Source organism: Lepidochelys kempii, chromosome 7 (assembly GCF_965140265.1).
Source record: "Lepidochelys kempii isolate rLepKem1 chromosome 7, rLepKem1.hap2, whole genome shotgun sequence".
NCBI classification, from domain to species: Eukaryota; Metazoa; Chordata; order Testudines; family Cheloniidae; genus Lepidochelys; species Lepidochelys kempii.
The window spans coordinates 420,084-435,517 of NC_133262.1; the positions used below are offsets into that span (position 1 = coordinate 420,084).

The 15,434-nt window shown below is 46.9% G+C and overlaps 1 protein-coding gene across 7 annotated transcripts in view; it reads left to right on the forward strand.

Moving 5' to 3' along the window:
* The first annotated feature begins 2,396 nt into the window (after positions 1 to 2,396).
* The window catches only part of SETD5 (SET domain containing 5), a 173,443-nt gene continuing 160,405 nt past the window's right edge, over positions 2,397 to 15,434 (forward strand). For 4 of the 7 annotated variants that reach the window (XM_073350778.1, XM_073350781.1, XM_073350783.1 and 1 more), the window contains exon 1: positions 2,398 to 3,219. The gene's annotated coding sequence lies outside the window, so the exon portion shown is untranslated. Of the gene's footprint in view, positions 3,220 to 15,434 lie in introns of all 7 variants that reach the window. The other 3 variants (XM_073350779.1, XM_073350782.1, XM_073350785.1) reach the window with 1 other exon arrangement.

Here is a 15,434-nt window from a genome sequence, read left to right on the forward strand (position 1 = left end):
GTTACAACATCTGCTTTGGAAGAATCATTGGATGAGATGCTGAAAGCTCTGCATAGTCACCTGTGTGCTCTACAATCTCAGGGATAGGTAAAACCAGGAAGACACATGGCCCACGGTAGTTCAAGATATTCAGTGCCAAACTCTATTTTTTTTCAAACTTTGAGACTGTTCCACATGACGACATCATGATGATGCAGCTAGAGAATTTAATGCTTTGGAAACATTCTAACTTCCAGAGTTTCCCTAGATTTTTTTTTGGCAGGCACTGTACCAGAGATTGGGGTGAGAATGTCTTCAGAGTCTCATCTGCCTCTTGCTGCTCTAGGTGGCACTCCTGTTATGTCCTGTCTTCTCTGTTGCTATATCCACCGTGAGTAGCAATCTTCAAAGCAGCAGTAGTGATGAGGTGGAAAACCCTTTGCCACACCAGCTTTGCTAAAGAGGCAGTAGGTAGGTGAAGATATTGAGACTGTCTGCATTGTGGGGGAGATGGTATTTGAAAGGATTATGGGGAGAGCAGGCCAGGGCAGTATCCTCTTAGAGTGAAGGTAGCGAGACTGGAAAATGGGGCAGGGTGCCTGCTGTAGTGGAGATGAGGATTTCACTGGAGAGTGCTGAGAATCCTCAGGGTCCAGGCAAAGCTTGAGTGAACTCTGAATTAAAGAACATAATAGACCTGTTGCAGTATAGAGAGGAGTAAGATGCCACTTCCTGCTGTCCAGTCACATGCTGTGCCCTATGTACTTAAAATGACTTCACAATATGTATCTTGTCATACAGTGTGTGTAGAGACTGCATTTCCTCCACAAGATGGCCCTCAATTGTGTTTCAGATAAGACTCTGGGAAGCTGCATCAGTTTGTTCTCTAGATCCTGCAAGAGGATGGGAGGAGTTAGGCTGTTGGATTATATGCCTGATTCTAAGTGAATCAGGCTTGGGGTTTTCAACTTTTTTTTTCTAGCCCTGTGCTGAGATCTCTGAGATTAGTGCAGTGACTAAAGTGACAGGAAGCATGTTGGCTGCACCACTATTAAATGTGTCCTCCATTTGGCATAGGAACAAAGCCATGAGGAAAAAATGCATTACCCACAATGTTCAGTAAAGTATCAGGAGGTAGCTGTGTTGTCTGTATCCACAAAAACAAGGAGTCCGGTGGCACCTTAAAGACTAACTGATTTATTTAGGAATAGGCCTTTGTGGGTAAAAAACCCACTTCAGATACATCTGAAGAAATGTTTTTTTTACCCATGAAACCTTATGTCCAAATCTGTTACTGTTCAGTAAAAGTAACATGAAAAGGCAGCTTGTCCTCTTCAGACGTTTTGCAGTAGCCCCATCCCCTTGCACTAGCGACAGCGTGACGAAGACCTTGAGGAAGACGAAGCCACTCTTTCCCTTGGGAAATCAGTGAGGAACATGCTTCAACGGGACTCATCCTTCAGCTGCAGCTGGAAAGCTGCCGGGGAGACTGGCTCCAGTGTGCAGGGAGGCGACCCTGGCACACTTTACCTTGTCATTAGGTCCCCTCAGAGCATCCAGGAATTAATGTTCGCTTTCCTACAGCGAGCGAAGACGGAGTTCAGAGGGCAGGGCCTGGTCCACAGCTGCCCTTCGCTCAGTTAGCTGACCTCCTCCCGCAGAGGCCTGCGAGCAGAACGCTGCCAGGCTGGGAGAAGGGCTTGCCTGGGCCAGCGTGTCTCTCTCTCGGTGTTACAGCAGGCGGGTGATAGGTGTGGGGCGAGAGGCGGGCCACCAACGGAGGGGCAGTTAACCAGCTCGCCGCTCGGGGGGGCGCTGCGCGGGTTCTCCGCAGGGCTCGCCGCTCGGGGAGGCGCCGCTCGGGGGGGGCGCTGCGCGGGTTCTCCGCAGGGCTCGCCGCTCGGGGGGGCCGCTGCGCGGGTTCTCCGCAGGGCTCGCCGCTCGGGGGGGCCGCTGCGCGGGTTCTCCGCAGGGCTCGCCGCTCGGGGGGGCCGCTGCGCGGGTTCTCCGCAGGGCTCGCCGCTCGGGGGGGCCGCTGCGCGGGTTCTCCGCAGGGCTCGCCGCTCGGGGGGGCCGCTGCGCGGGTTCTCCGCAGGGCTCGCCGCTCGGGGGGGGCGCTGCGCGGGTTCTCCGCAGGGCTCGCCGCTCGGGGGGGCCCCCCCTTTCAGCAAGCCTTACCGAGGGGCGGGCGCTGTCCCCGGGTCTCTAAGAGCTTCCCAAGGCCCAAAGCCGCCCGCTCCAGCGGGCCGCGCCGCGCGCAGGGCAGGCCCCCCAGCCCGGCCTGCGGCTGGAAGGGGAAACCCGACCGGCCGCGTCTCTGCGCGAGCCGGGCACCAGGCGCCGCGGGCCGGCGCGTCACCCGCTCCGCGTGCGGGGGCGCGCCCCAGCCAGGAGCCCCCAGGGAGCGCGCCTCCGGCGCGCGGCCCCCTTCGTCGGCTGGGCGGGGAGGGAGGCTGCGTGCGCGTGCCCTGCGAGCCCTAGGAGTCCGGTTCGCAGACCGCCCCACCCCTTCTGTCTGCCACGTGTCCCGAGGCGGGAGTTACACTCCGGGAGAGGGGCGCACCCACGTGGTGCAAGCGGCGCCGAGCCAATCATAGGCCGGCTCTTCCCCGCTCACGTGGCGCAAGGCGGATACTTGTCCCTAACTGACGGGAAGCTCGGCCAACCAGAGCATACTTTCAAGACGGCCTGATACACCCCGTAGCCAATAGGAACCGCCCTTGAAGCTGCGGCGGGGCTCCTGTACTAGCAGTAAGGCAGCCGCTCGCGCCTTTTCTGTGTCGTCGCTACCCCCGTCGCAGTGGCAGCTTGGGACACCAATAGGAAGCCGCCTCTGTGGCGAGAGCCACTGGGCGGGCCAACTGTAGCCAATGAGATGTGGGAATGGGCGTGGCCTGCTCAACCAGGGGCCAATCGAAAGTGTGAGGAGGTGAGGCTCGAAGAGAGGCTGCTGCCAATATATGGTTGAAATGGGTGGAGCTAGGCGGCGGTGCAGCCAATGGGGAGTGGCAGTGGGCGTGTCCGGATGGCCCCTGGCGCCAGCGCTGGGGAGCCCCGTGCTCTCAGTGCCGTTTCCGCCAGGCCCGTGGAAGAGGTGCAGCCCCTGGTGCTGAGGGGGAGGGGCCGAGGCTGCTGCCGCCGCCGCCGCAGAGGGTCTCGGTCCCGTCTGCTGCCCAGGAAACGCCGTGGCGCCGAGCCGGGCCTAGTGGTGCGCGGGGGCCCGGGCATCGGGCCGGCCAGGTAGGGGGCGGGCTCTGGGGGGAAGGGAACCCCGGGGCGCCCGCAGGGTGACGGGCCCGCGGCCTGCGTCCCCGGTAGCACCTCACGGGTGCCGGCCGGCTGCAGCCGCTCCTGACCTGCCTCTTTCTCGTTGTGGCCGCCGCCGCTCGCTCGCTGCCCTGTCTCCGTCCCCGCGGGACTGCGCGAGAGGAACTCCGCGCTGGGGGGTTGGCGGGGGGGCACCCGCAGCCCAACCGCGCGCGGGGCGGACCGAGCCGAGCCCGGGGGGGGCGGGCCGAGCCGAGCCCGGGGGGGGCCGAGCCGAGCCCGGGGGGAGCCTTGGGTAAGCCCTGAGGCGGGGGGGGCAAGCGGGAGGGAATCTCGGCTGGGTGTGCGGAGGTGTTTGTACAGATGGGAGCCCCAGCCAGGGTATGGGGGACTACCCAGCTCGGGGGCTGGTGGGGACGGGGACTCCTCGCTCGCTGCCAGAGGGAATCATGGCGTTTCTCCTCTGTGTGTGCATCTGCCTGTCTTGGGAGGACAGAGTTGTCGCTATCGTGGTCGAGGGTGATTTAGATTCTGATTAATTCAGTTTGTTTTGGTTCCCAGGCAAGTCTGTGTGTGGGTGGTGGCCGGTACAGTGGAGGGCTTTGTCAGTTGCCTTTGAGCTGCTTGTAGAGAGAAGGAGAGGGGAAAGTCACTAGTGTGGGAAAGCCCCCTTTTGTGCTAATCACGTCTAGTCCAAAATTATTGCTTCACAGGAATGAGAGGATCACCCTCTGTCTTGAAGCAGCCTGCTCTGGGCTGCTGTTTCCTTTCCTGTCCCTGCTGTCAGCTCTGAGCTGCTGGTCCCTTCGGGGTATGGGGGAGGAGGTGTTTGACCTGCATTTTCTGCTTTCTCATGGTGCCTGTACAGTGTGCTCACTAATAATCCTCTCCTCTTTTCTTGCCTTGTGCTGGAGGCTGCAGCACGGATTTTCCTGCATTGGGTTGTCTGTCGTGTGTTTCCTGCTGGGTGGCTTCCCAGCCTCCCTACCTGGCTGTTTAGGCTCAGGACCTAACTAAAACACAGTTCATGTTTTTAACAGCATACAGCTGTGACAAGGTCACCTGTGTCTCCAGCAGCTCGTCCTTGGATGCCAATGGCCTACTGTTCAAACAGAGCTCCTTTGTTGTATGTCATATGTCTTGTAAAATGTTGGGCTTGGCTGTCTAAGCTGGAAAGTGGCTCTGGGAAGAACTTCACATTCCTGTTCCCTGACAGAAGGAAGGAACCGAGATGTGGTTCCTTGTGCTACTAAGCGGGGAAAATTGATGTAATAAAGGGGATTCTCAACCAGCAGCAGATAGTCTGTTGTGCAGAGGGGTACTGGGATTTTATTGTACAGTGATTAAAATATACTATTGGGATTCTTCCAGCTCTCTGCAGAGGCCAATGCTGCTTTAAGGAGATAATAGCTCTTTGCAGGCCTTGCAGTGGCCTCCTGCAGTCTCTCTCTGTCCCATTATGTAATTGGAGTGTTTAAGGTTCACTCAGGCAGAGGTTGTGGGCAGGAGAGTGAATTAATATCTTGTGGGGGATGGGACTATTGTTGCAAAACCCATGATTTTGGTAGCATTATTTTTTTTTAATTTCCAAATTGACACTCTGGAGGTGTTGCTGTTAAAAGCAAAAATCTAAGGCTAGACAAAGAGTTCAGTATGCCCTTAATAGGGAGTAGGAGTTTCCCTTTTCACCTATGAAGGAGGTACTAGGAATTTTTCTGTAACTGGCCCAGGAAGTCATTTTGTTTCCAGCCTTCTGGCTTGAAGCACAAAGGTGAAGGAAGGAAGGAGGGTGTTGCTTTGCTTTGGATCCTGTGGGTAAGTGTTCAAGGCAGTGACAGCAGCTGCAGTTGGCTCTGGAGCTCTGGTTGCTACGTGAGAAGCTTCAGTAGTGCTGGCTGCTGTCTCCAGGGAAGGACAGCAGAACAGCCTCCATTAGTACTGTGCTTAGGAGATGGCTGGTTCCTGTTCAGAGAAAGGGCTTTGCTTTTGCATTTCCATAGCTCTGAAGCAGAAGTGTGTAAATCTTGCTCCAGCTGGATAAAACTACAGGCTGGATTTCATTGTTTGGTTCACAGAATTGCACTAGTATGTGGGCTGGAAACCCTGAGCTGGCTTTTTTTAGTTGTTTCCAGCTAAACATACTAGTGCAATTCTGTTCAAAATTCAAAACTGTTCAAAACTAGTTTCCACTGTTGCTGTAGCCGTGTTGGTCCCAGGATATGAGACACAAGGTGGGTGAAGTAATATCTTTTATTTCACCAACAGAAGTTGGTCCAATAAGAGACAAGTTTTTGTGCTCCACAGAACTGAAGAGTTTGCTGGAGCTTGAAAGTTGTCTAGTAAAAGGTATTACCTCACCCATCTTGTCTCTCTCTATGCAAAATTAGGACAGTGAGAATTGATACGGTTTTCCTATAGCAAGAGAGACAGTTGTAGCTTTGGATCTGGGACTGCAATCTACATCTGACTCCAGTCTCCTTTCCAGTTAGTCATACAGCCAGATGCTTTCCTTATTGTTCGTATGTCTCCTTCCTCCCCTTCCATCGGCTGGGCCCCATTTGCCTTATTGACTGGAATTTCAGCTGTGTGCAGTGGGTGTGTGCTGCAGACACCAGCCTGCTACTGCTGAGAGGGGATTTTCCATTCACAGCAGAGAACAGTCAAAATAGTGGCTGAGCTCAACTTTGGAACTAGCAACAAAACATAGTCTAAAGAACTTTCCCCCTTTTGCTGTACCCGCAGAGCAAAATGTATAGCATATAGCCTCTTCTGCAGTTGGATGCCTACAAAAAGATGTAGGAAATACTTTCCCTTGGCTGCTGAGCCATTTTCCCTGCTGTAGATAGTGAAATATATGTCAAATGCCATCTCTGCAGACATGTCACTCTGCCTGCAACATTTAATGTAGCAACAATTTGCAGGATCTGTGGCAAAGGGCCATTTTTGCCACCACTGTGTATTGTGTGAAGAGCAGCTGGCAGGCAACACTGCAGTGGACTGTCTAATTGGTTTTAATAGAGATTTCCTTTTTAGGAGAAATAATTGACTTAAAAACTATTTAAATCTAACCACTCTACTTTTTGAGGTACATCTTGTGTTGGACTTTGTCTGTACCATGTTGAATTATTGAGATAAAAACATACCCCCAATTAAAAATATATATTTAAAAATTAATATATCTGAAAACTTGAAATTTGTATACATAATTCATGTAACAAAGTGATAAAGCTATATGTAAAACAAGTGTACCCCAGTGTTTGAAAACAGTCATGATCTTAGCACAAACCAGATGGGCGTTTTGCAAAGAAAATCTAACTACTAGGCTTTCTTCATAAAATATCATGTTAGTTTGTAGTTTTCTGATTAACTGTACATTTTATCTAAACTAATGTTTGTAATAAATTTGCTTGACTGTCAGAAATAATTTTCTCATTCCAAAACAATATAATTGATGCATAACATCTTATATTTGAGTTGGAGATCCCACAGTATTTTAGAAAGTAAATTTAGAGTAATCTCTTCATGCACAAACTGAAATGTAGCCACCTTGTGGGTGGAACGTGGCAGTTATTTAATAGTACACTACAACAGGACAGCAGTAATTACCCCATTTAGAATTTGGACAGGGCACCAGGTCTTACTTCCTCGCTTGTGTAAAAGGCATGAAGGGATCTTCAGTAGTTGCACGTTAGACTTTATTTTGGGCAGTGCCCCCAACACAATAAATGGGGCATTAATTCACTGCTGACTCAGTGAGAAGACAATACTGACAACACTTTCTAGACCACCCTGGGATTTGTTGGAGTTGTCCTGACCTGAATGCAACACTGATTAGCTAATGATATCTGAGATTACAATCCAAGGTGGTATGACCATTTTTTACATATACTTTAATTCCCTTTTACAGTAGCTGTCAGTTGCAGCCAACTCTCATTTTGAGATGCACTGTTTTCATTCAAGCTAAGTTAGAAAAAAGTTTAATATTGCAATATTTAAGAGATACTGTTGGAGCAGATTTCACCCCAAGTTTATGCTCTTTAAGAACAAACCTTTAGAAAATTTAAGATCAGTAGAAATGTTACATGAAATATACAAGTATTTCCAGTGGAAACAGTTTTTTTAAAATACTGCACTTTCTGTAGCTGAAATACTGGGGTTTAGTGCATGATAACTTGAAAATGAAATTGGCAGACTGACTTGTCTGTCTTCAGTGTTCCAGCTGAGAGAAATGCAGCAAGTCAGCTTTTGAAAAATATTTAATTTTTTAATGCGATAACAGACAAAAATGTGGATTTTAAATATCTTGAACAGTGTTCCTTTAAGGCACTGTGGTAATACAAACATAGCAAATGTACAAAGTTCAAGAAATTCAAAAGTCAAGGTTCACGTAAAGTTACTCTGCTCCTGTGCATGCACATTGGACTTATTCTTTGAGCTGTTAAATGCATAAGTTAATGTATGTAAAATATGCTAATGAAATATTAAGGTTGTAAATTTTTAGTACACATCAGGATATAAGTATGTGAAGGTTTTTATAGTAACATTAGCATAATCAGTATTGTGAGCAAGTAATGAATATATATTTAATTAAATACACATGTGATATGGGCAAATGAAGATTAATATGAACACCTTAACAGTTCTGTGTCTTCACTTATTCGCTCTTAAATAAACCTATTACATTAACCACTTTTGTATTTAATTTTTTTGGTCTTTTACACATGGTTATTAGGCTGATATGCACTCTAAAGTCCCATGCTTCATGTAAAGGAATAGGCTGTGGCAGCAGTTAGTTTGTAGCACCTTTGCTGCTCCTGTTATTTCATTTGTAGACAGTAAGTCTGGGGTAATATGACAATGACATTGATGTTTACATCATAAAGTATCTTGACAATAGGAAAAGGGGACTAACCTTTAATCATAAGCAAAAATTAGACATCTAGAAATTGTGGACTCTACAATTTTTCATGTCTTCAATTTTCTCCTTTCCTTGCTGAAGTTGCTGTTTGGCAGGAATTTGCTCTTCCAGTGGCACTTTTCCAGTATTCCTGCAGCAAGTCTTCCTAGCAGCAGCTCCTGTCCCTACTGAGCAGGGAGATTATGCAATTTGCCTGGTCTCCTCACTGAGCTACAAAGGGGTGGGGCTTATTAAGTTGCTGAAATCTTAGCTAATTCCCACTGAGCATACTGAAGAAACAATTTTTCAGCTGCTCTCAGTTTCTAATTTTTTCTGTAATTAGCAAAGATGCATTCTTCCTCTTGGAGGATGAACTATGTGACAAGTCTGGAGATTTTTTGTTCAGCCAATTTTCAGTTACTGGAGTCTTGTGATAATTTTCCTTTACTTTAGAAAGTGCCTAAAGAGATTTTTTAAAAACTTCGTCTAAGGGCTGAGATCAAGATTGAAAAGTTATAGGCCCCAAAGAAGAAATTTGCAGAAAGTGAAAACAAGTTACATTGGAAATTTGTACATAACTTTATCACTAACATTTGCAACTGTGAACCTTATAGAATGGTATGTGCAATGTGTTCTAGTGAACATTGTTCTGGAAATCATAAATGTACAAAAATCCTGAAATTCTAAGCTTAAGTACTTAGATTTAGTGGCTCATAACTTGGAGCGCATAGGATGGTCCGGTGGTTAGGGCACTGGGAGACCTGGATTTATTTCCCTGCTCGCTAATAAAAGGAGTACTTGTGGCACCTTAGAGACTAACAAATTCATTAGAGCATAAGCTTTCGTGAGCTACAGCTCACTTCATCGGATGCATCTGAGGAAGTGAGCTGTAGCTCACGAAAGCTTATGCTCTAATAAATTTGTTAGTCTCTAAGGTGCCACAAGTACTCCTTTTCTTTTTATGGATACAGACTAACACAGCTGCTACTCTGAAACCTGCTCTCTAATGATCTGTTGATCTTGAACAAGTCACTTAGCCTCTGTGCTGTCGTTTCCCATCTATAAAATGAAGATGATGCTTCCCTATCTCACAGGGTGTTGTGAGAATAAGTATATTAAGGACTGTGAAGTGCTTTGAGATCTATGGATGAAAACCAATGTAACACATAGCCCTTCCAAGTAATAATAATGCCTATGTTTGAACAAAGCTGGTATTTCAATCTCTCTCTCACTCTCATAAAAAAGCAGTTTAAAAAGGAAAACTTTGTTTACCCACTTAACTCCAAACTAGCTGAACTGATCTTTTTCTCACTTAAAAACAAAATCTTCTGGGTTGAGATAATCTGAGAAATTTTATCCCTTAAAGAATTTTAAGAAAACTATGAATCGAAAAGGAGTTTAGAATGGAACCCCATATCACCCTTAGTGTGTTTATAGTCAGAAGAGAGACTGAAAATGTCACCACTTTACCTGTTGTTAACAGATGTTGTGTTTGTCATGGTTGCTAACTTACTGATTCAAACAAGCCTATTCCCGTTGGCCCTGCAGAGCTCATTCCACTCAAGGAGAGTGATCTAGGTTCTCTACCTGTTGAGTCAGTGGCAGAGGAAACAGTTTGGAGTGCTGGTGCTAAGATAATCCTTTTTTATCTTTGAAGTGAACCAATTTGGTATGCATGTTGCTGATAAAGAATGAATATGAAATCACATATGTAACCATGCTTCTTAACTGAAGCGTATCTATTGATACCACAGGACAAGATCAAGTTTAAGGAGGAACTTGGAGGGTTTTTTTTTTTTGACAATACTAAACGATGTAGTGGGGGTTTTTTGTGCACAGACTTCCAGTGTTGCAAAAATAATTTGACATTTGAGCTCACTATTTATTGAGGACTGTATTGTATAAAAATGTCTTATTCTTTTGTTGAATGAGCAAAACATATTCTATTAAATTTTGAATGCCTCTGGAATTAAACTTGCAGTTCATATATTAAACAGTAAGCTCATCTCAACCTTAAATATAGTGGTGTTACCTCCCCATTGTGATATTGTTTTAAATACTTTTAGTCATTTAAATTCATGAAACGGTATGGGAATTCTCCAATGACCAAAGTATGCCTTTAAATCATTATGGCTATTAACCAAAGATACTGCTTAGTGAATAAGTTTCTACTGTGTTCTCAAGGTTTTGACTTCAGATCCTGTAAAGTTGCACTTCATAATAAATGTTTCCAATAATGTGATTTTAGATTAATTTTTAGTACTGCAATAAGTGTGATCCACTATGTTCTGCTATACTTAAAAAAGAAAAAGAAAGTTTACCATAGCTATTTTCTTTAGGAAAAAGTTACATGTTTAAATGGGCAAGTTAAGTAGGATGTGGTTGGGATTCACTTGGCTTCCCATGTGCAATTCAAAGCATCTTTGTAGATTTATGAATTCTTAGGGTGCAGGGAATGTGCTTGGGGTGTTTCACTGGGACTCAGGTGGTGTGGTTATTTGACTCTGCCACAGTCTCCCTTGTAACTTTGAGCTAACACTTAGTCTGCATTTGAGTTCCTCATGGAAAATGGAGGTAATGCTTCCTTTCTTCCTCCTTGCTTGTCCTGTGTTTAGTTTGTAAGCTCTTCAGGGCAGGGACCTTTTACTTTGTGTATTTACAGTGCCTCCCACAATGGAGGCTCAACGTCAGTTGGGGCCTCAAGGTGGTAGTGTAATAAGTCTTGTTTAACTTGAGTTTTAAAATGGAAAAACCTTTCTTTTAAATATTTTTAGAAAATGTAAATATAAAATTTACTGATTTGCACACCCCATAATTTGCACATATAAGGCAGTCTCTCCCCATTTCTCACAAGTTTTAATAGCAGGGAACTGCAGTGATGTTTCATTACTGCTGTAAAATATATTACAAAAGATTCTTTCGTACGCTATACGGGGCGGAGGGTGAGAAAACCTGGATTTGTGCTGGAAATGGCCCAACTTGATGATCACTTTAGATAAGCTATTACCAGCAGGACAGTGGGGCGGGAGGAGGTATTGTTTCATGGTCTCTGTGTGTGTATATAATGTCTTCTGCAGTTTCCATGGTATGCATCTGATGAAGTGAGCTGTAGCTCACGAAAGCTCATGCTCAAATAAATTGGTTAGTCTCTAAGGTGCCACAAGTACTCCTTTTCTTTATACAGTATTGTAAACAAAACTAAATACTTGTCAAATAAATGAACAAAGTACATTTTGTGACGGATTATCCCTTTTTTACTCAGAAATTAGCTAATTCTTTATTTCACGGTGACTTTTGCAGTTATAATCTCTGTTTTGCTTGTAAAATATCAAAGCACTATAGAAAATTGTGAATTACTGAGGTTTTACTGTCATATAGTCACATTTATGCATAGAAATGAATTAGTAAAAAGTCAGGGTTATAGATATCTTCTGGATACCTGTGCTGGAAAGGACTTTTCTGTAAAATAAGAGTATGTCTGAACCCAAGGGGCTGCGTTGGAAATTTTGTTAGGGGCCCACCTCTAACTTTTGTATATGACAGTGTATTGAAGCTTCTTGTGTTTAATATGGAGAGGTGGTCTATCCAGACTACAGATCCTGGTATGCAATTCTCCAGTCAGGCATCTTATTCTTATTGCATGCTGGGACTTGTAGTCTCTATAGATGAATACAGCCATTTGGCCATATTGTGTTACTCAGGCATTACCCTGGGCTGGAATTAGGTTATTTACAGCTTTAAACATGGCCTGCAAGATCAGCAAGTGCACTTGCTTTATAACAGGTAGTGTGGACCATAGGTATCGCCTATTATGAAAGGCAAAGGCCCCTAATCAATTTTGGTGGTGAACTATTAACTGCTGCAGTCCTATGGAAAGCTTTCAAGGGTAGTTCCAAATAAGCCATGTTATACTAACCTAGCCAGGTCATCATCATCATCTGGATTGCAATTTGCCATCTGCTCATAAGATTGCAGCTTCTCAGTTTGGTGCTGGACCTGCTGTTGGTATGTATGTGGGGTGTCCAGTCTTTTGTTAGATGTCCTCAAGAGGTGCTGTCCCTGTTCACAGGGTCTTGTCTGTTAGACTCTATGGTCATGGGTGCTGTAGGAAAACCTGAGTGCTGCAATCTAGCACCATATGGCAAAATGAAAAGGAGTACTTGTGGCACCTTAGAGACTAACAGATTTATTTGCGCATAAGCTTTCGTGAGCTACAGCTCACTTCATCGGATGTATTCAGTGGAAAATCGAATGCATCCGATGAAGTGAGCTGTAGCTCACGAAAGCTTATGCGCAAATAAATCTGTTAGTCTCTAAGGTGCCACAAGTCCTCCTTTTCTTTTTGCAGATACAGACTAAAGCGGCTGCTACTCTGAAACCTGTCATATGGCAAAATGCGGTTTGTGATGGATCTGATAAGCAGGGGAGCACAACCCCCATCAGCCCCCTCCCACTACACTGCTCTTTCCCCTGGCCGGGTAGGAGGAAGTGCTTGAACCAAGATTTGAGTGAGCTGTCTGGGAAGCAGCAGCCAGCAGCGTTCGTCAGGAACTGCTAGAAGCACCTCCAGGAATTGTGCAGAGAGACACATGTGGAGCATGCTGTGACTGCTGGGCATTACAGCTGGGTGCAGGTCTGCATGGGATTTGGGCAGGGAGCCAGTGCTGCGGGACCCTGTTGAGAGAAATACCACTGGGTCTGGCCTGGAGACCTGCAAGCTCCTATTGGTTTGTCTAGAAACTGAACTGGAGAGGGACCCCCAGGCACTGGGCCTGAAGAGCCCTAACCCTTGATTGGACTGCCCTCGGAGCCCACGCAAGAACTGCTGTTACTCATTTTGAAGTGTACCTGTTTAAGCCTCTACACCCATGATATTTGCAACCTATCCCTTTTCTGCCCCCCCCCCCCTTCTTCCCCCCTCCGAGAACGTACCTGTTCCTTTAGCCATGCGTCTGAATGGTTGTTTGAACCTACCGGGGCTAGCGGCAGCAAGGCCTAGCTGCCGAAGTACTTACAGTGCTTGCCTCAGAATTGTGGTATATCTGGCACGCTCTTGCTACTTTGGGGGTTTTGCGTACTCCGGCTCTGAGTGGCTATAATTACAAGATCTTGACATCTAATGATTCAGCTGAGGCTCGGGTCTTTCTTCAGTTGGCAGTGTGCCACCAGAAAGGTGGCAGATTCCATTGAGTACCAAGAGAGTTCTTTTTCTGTTCCTCTTGATATTTGAGGGTCTTTTCAGCAAGAGAAACTTTGACTGAGTTTTAAGGGGAACAGTGAAACTACCTCTAACACACAATGCTGCTAAATACTGTGACAAAGTTCCTGCTCTACCTTGGTGGCTCTTGCGCTTATTGGCGGATTTGCTCGCCTTGGAGCTTCACGGCAGCCCTCAGCTTGGCCATTTTTCTGAATTCACAGTCCAGGTTGACGACTCCTGTGTCTGACCAGGAGTTGGGAGGATTTGGGGGGAACCCGGGCCTGCCTTCTACGCCGGGTTCCAGCCCCGGGCCCTGTGGAATGCAGCTGTCTAGAGTGCCTCCTGGAACAGCTGTGCGACAGCTCCAACTCCCTGGGCTACTTCCCCATGGCCTCCTCCCAACACCTTCTTTATCCTCACCATAGGACCTTCCTCCTGGTGTCTGATAATGCTTGTACACCTCAGTCCTCCAACAGTCCGTGTTCTCACTCTCAGCTCCTAGTGCCTCTTGCCCCCAGCTCCTCACATGCACACCACAAACTGAAGTGAGCTCCTTTTTAAAACCCAGGTGCCCTAATTAGCCTGCCTTAATTGATTCTAGCAGCTTCTTGATTGCTGTAGGTGTTTTAATCAGCCTGTCTTAATTGTCTCCAGAAGGTTCCTGATTGTTCTGGAACCTTCCCTGTTACCTTACCCAGGGACAAGGGACCTACTTAGCTTGGAGCTAATATAGATATCTGCCTTCTATTACTCTCCTATAGCCATCTGGCCCAACCTTGTCACATATCGCCCCCCTCTGCTCAACACTACGGGGTTGGGCAACTTGGGACGTCAGGCAGTGTACTCGTGACAAGCCATCTGCATTGCCATGGTGGCTTCCAGCCCGGTGTTGTATGGTGAATTGGAAAGGTGGTAGGGACAAGGAACCATCTGGTCACCCTTGCGTTCTTCTCTTTATTTCGCTGCATCTACTGGAGGGGTGAATGGTCGATCACAAGGGTAAACAGTCATCCGAGAAGGTAATAACGTAGTGTTTCCATGGCCCATTTCACAGCTAGGCACTCTTTCAACCACGGCATACTTCTGCTCTCTCTGCAGGAGTTTCCTGCTGAGGTAGAGGATTGGGTGTTCTTCATCTCTGACCATCTGCGAGAGGACAGCCCCCAATCCTACTTCAGATGCATCTGTTTGTAAAATGAATTCTTTGTTGAAGTCTGGGGCTATAAGCACGGGGCTACTGCAGAGGGCTGTCTGTAGATCCATGACTGCTTTCTCTGCGGCATCTGTCCACTTCACCATGTCCGGACCCCAGGCTTTTATCCGGTCTGTCAGGGGACTTGCTCTGATAGCAAAATGGGGAATAAATCGTCGGTAGTACCCCACCACACCCAGGAATGCCCCTACTCTCTTTTTCCGATTCGGCCAGAGCCAATTTTGGATAGCCTCTAGTTTGTTTAGTTGGGCTTGACCATGCCCCTTCTTACTATGTAGCCAAGGTATTTAGCCTCGGCTAGCCCTATAGCACACTTCGCTGGGTTGGCTGTGAGGCCAGCCTGTCTTAGCGTGTCCAGAACCGCTTCCACCTTTCCTAAGTGGGTTTCCCAGTCGGGGGTGTGAATAATCACATCATCCAGGTATGCTGCTGCATAACTCTGATGTAGACAATGCCGTGTTTTCTTTTGCATCTTTGGCAAGGGGAATCTGCCAGTATCCCTTTGTTAAATCAAGGGTGGTCAAAAATAGTTGACTGCCTGGGCAATGCCCTAACTCATCAATACGGGGTATGGGGTATGCATCGAATTTGGATATCTCATTCAGCTGGCAAAAGTCATTACAAAACCTAGTGGTGCCATCGGGTTTGGGCGCCAACACAATTGGGCTTGACCACTGACTGTGGGACTCTTCGATGACTCCCAGCTCCAACATCCTTTTTTACCTCTGCCTTGATCTCCTCCCTTTTTGCTGCTGGGACCCGATAGGGCCTTAAAGTTACCTTTGCCCCAGGGTCTGTGATAAGGTGGTCCGGCCTGGTTTGGCTGAAAACACGTCCTGGTATCTGTTGATCATCTCAGTTACCTCCTTCTTCTGATT